The sequence below is a fragment of the Pteropus vampyrus genome, unplaced genomic scaffold (genome assembly GCF_000151845.1).
Source record: "Pteropus vampyrus isolate Shadow unplaced genomic scaffold, Pvam_2.0 Scaffold116, whole genome shotgun sequence".
NCBI classification, from domain to species: domain Eukaryota; kingdom Metazoa; phylum Chordata; class Mammalia; order Chiroptera; family Pteropodidae; genus Pteropus; species Pteropus vampyrus.
Window position 1 is genome coordinate 5914319 of NW_011888897.1, and position 3500 is coordinate 5917818.

General features: G+C 35.3%; 1 non-coding gene across 1 annotated transcript; it reads left to right on the top strand.

Annotated features, from left to right (window-relative positions):
* Window positions 1–292: 292 nt before the first annotated feature.
* LOC111743567 lies at window positions 293–423 on the top strand. The gene has a single exon (XR_002781785.1). It is a non-coding gene; the product is annotated as a small nucleolar RNA SNORA18 (small nucleolar RNA).
* Window positions 424–3500: the final 3077 nt, after the last annotated feature.

Below are 3500 nucleotides of genomic sequence, written 5' to 3' on the forward strand. Positions count from 1 at the left end.
AGTGAAAGAAAAAATGAGAAAACTTTTATAATCTTAGGAGGAGAAAGCTATCTTGACAAAACATAAAATCCAGATACATTATATGTATGGCAGAAGACATATAAACAAAGTCAAAAGATTGTAAATTATGAAAGAAAATATTTGCAACTGAAATAAAATTTTATGCCTTATTTTATTTTATTGCATATACATATATATCTCATTTTATCTAAATTATCTAAATATAGCTGAATATTTTATATACATATGTATTTGTATAATGAACCTATCAGTTAATAAAAAACAACCCAATAGTGATGTCTATCTCCACTGGGCTTTTCTATAGCCCCACGTTGTTGGAAATGCCTCATAGAGTAACTATGTGGTTTTGCCTTACTCAGAGAAATATCTGTTAGATTTGTGATAAAGAACTACAAGACAGGGTTGCTAAAAGTTAAAAAGGCCTAAAGGTTAATTTTTTTTTGTCTTTTGGAAGACAAAAAATCCCATAGTCCATACCATTCTTGGGTGTGAGAGCTTAGGAGTGAATATGATTTGAACTCATTCATGTTTAAAGGATCTCTGCAATTGAGAACCATGTAAATTCATCTACTTTGACCCTAAAGTGACCCTAAAGTAAATTACCTGAAGAAGTTAGTTCCCAAAAATTCTAGGTGGGGAAATGTTGGAAGCATGTCATCAGTATGTCCATATTGAAGTGGAGATAAAAGAAGCCCAACTAAAAAAATTATGGTCTGACTAACAGGACAACCGTGGATTAAGCATAGGTTCTTCTAAAAAGGGCTAACTTGACTCAAGTTTAGAGGAACTAAGGCAATCTTGATAGGCAGCGGAAGGAATCACAACATGTAAAATTCCTTAAATAAAAATTTATTGACTTTAAATAATTTTGCCTATTGTTACACATAATTTTTTAAAAATCCTTTCACTGTAGAAAAAAAAGAAATCTTCCATTCAATTAAAAATAATCCAGTTGAAAAACAGATAAAGAATATAAACAAGCATTTGAAGACAAAATACAAAAGTTCAAAACAACGTATGAAATATTGTTCATAAGAATAAATTCAGTTAATAATATAAATCGTGTCAATAAAATCAAGTTATAAATCAATGAGACATAACTTTTGACCATCACCCTATGTCAGAAACTGTCAAGGGCCTACAATTTTTTCCTACTTGAAAGCTAACAAGTTAGCCTCTCACAGTGTTACATACATTTTGACAGAAAAATATAAGACCACCTGGTGGAAAAAATATGCTCTTATCAGGAAATACATATATAAAATCTGTTTGGTGCTTATGTTCCTAATTCTAAGCAGTTAATTGGCATTCTGGTTAATGCCTCAGTCTCAGAGATTTGGTTAGTGTGAGTCAATTGCCAAGAATATGATCAACTCTGAATGTTAATTAATTGATACAGTGAAATAATTGGACCTGCAAGTCTGGGAACAAGGTAAGGGCCCACAGTGATTATACTAAGGTACTGTCAACCTTCTGGACAGTTAGCCTTTCCCCAAAACATCTGTCTCTCTGACCCCTTTCAGGCCTTCATTGAACCAAAATATTTAAAGTTATTCCTCTCTTGAGATCACTTCCAACCTCTCTCATTATCATAGTCATTTCCAGGTTGTTAGTAGTGTTAAGAAGCATCATCCAAACTTGCACACACTATTCCAGACGCAGTCTGAACAGCACAGAATATATCAGATGCACTGAACCCTATTTTTGTATGAATGTACCCTAAATACAAACTGGCTTTTTCACCAGCTGCTATACTTGCATGATCTTCTCAGGCTTGTATTTAACTCTAGCTCCCAACTCTTTTTCACAAGGCGAAGGAAGACAGTAAAAGTAAATGAGAGCTTGTGCTGTGGAATCAGGCTTTCTAAGTTTGAACTCTTGCTCTGCCATGTGCTGACTGTGTGATGCCGGAAAAGCTTAACGTCTTTAAACCTTAGTTTTCTCACCTGTAAAGTAACAGCGATAATAAGAATACCTACCTTAAAGGGTTATTGTAAGTATTAAGTAAGTTACCTCAGGAGAAATACTTGGTACAATGCAGGCTATTTCCCATGTACCTCACATTGTACAGGATACATCTTATTTAACCTCACAGGACTGCTATGATGTTTGTGTCACTGCATCCATTTAACAGATGGGAAATCTGAGGTTCACAGAGTTTAAGTCATTTGCCTAAGGTCGATAGTCTCTAAGTGGCAGAGCCAGGGTTATAATAGACATTCCAGACTCCAAAGACCAAGTTCTTTCTCTTGCATCATACAGGGGCATGCTTCCCCTTCCTGTATGTCTGTATATTTTTAGCATTTATATAGCATAACAAAGAGATTAGGAGTACATGCTCTAGGGGCAAACTGACATTTGATGATCTGGAACGAGTTATTTAATCTCTACTTATTTGAGCTGGGACAAGTTACTTATCTTCTCCAAACCTCAGTTTCCCCATTTATAAAATAAGAATTTTAGTAACAATATCAATCTTAGAGATTTCAGGGCTGATTATATGAGATAGCATTTAACACAGTGCCTACCCATTGGCTAGTACACAATAGATGTTAGCTGTATTATTCCCACTCCAGGTCACCTTGCTGGTACCAGGCAAGTCTGCTTAGGAAACCATCCTACAGTATTTTCGGAGCTCCACATCAAATTATAAAATTTTTCCGAACTTCCTTAAATACATACTTCCCTATATCTAAGATATGTTGAATTACGTCTGGAGTTTACTCACTTTTATGAGCTCCAAGATGATAGGATTGAAAAGAAGGAGAAATAAAGGCCTCAGAACTCATAAAACGCATAATAAGACACAGAAAGAATAGAAAGTTGACTTCAGCTATGACTCATCAAGGGCTATTTTCATCAGTTCCTACTGCTTTACCACAACTCACTCCCCACATTGCTCAGCCCTATATATTTATCACCTACAACTCGAAACATTTGAAGGCACTGACTATAAAATGTTCTTTAGTACATCAATCCATCTACCATGAGTCCCCCATCCCCACACTCACCAATCTGAAATTGATTCAGATAAGTAAGTTTTTGGTATTTCAACTGTTATGGAAAAGGAACTCATCATCCCGGCATAAGTTCTGTGAGATATTTATTACTGTTCTCATTTTATTACTGAGGAAGATGGGCCATTATTTATATTTTATCCAAAGTCACAGAGTTGATTAAGGGAAAAGATAAGAGTGCATCCCAATCTCCCACAATGCCACTCAGATGGAAAAGACCCTGTTGCAAACAGCAATGCTTCCAAAAATGGTCCCCCATCCTCATGCCTCCCATAGCAGTTTTGCAATATCTTTCTACCTCCTATGGGATTATTTACTCAATTTTTTATTTTATTTTTTCATTTTATTTTTTTTTTTAGGTGAGGCAACTCTTGGTTGACCTCACGGATTGCATGGACCTTGTCAGCTTACAATCCCTTATTTTTTATTTTTTACACCTATAGCACCTAGTCTTCCTAGGTG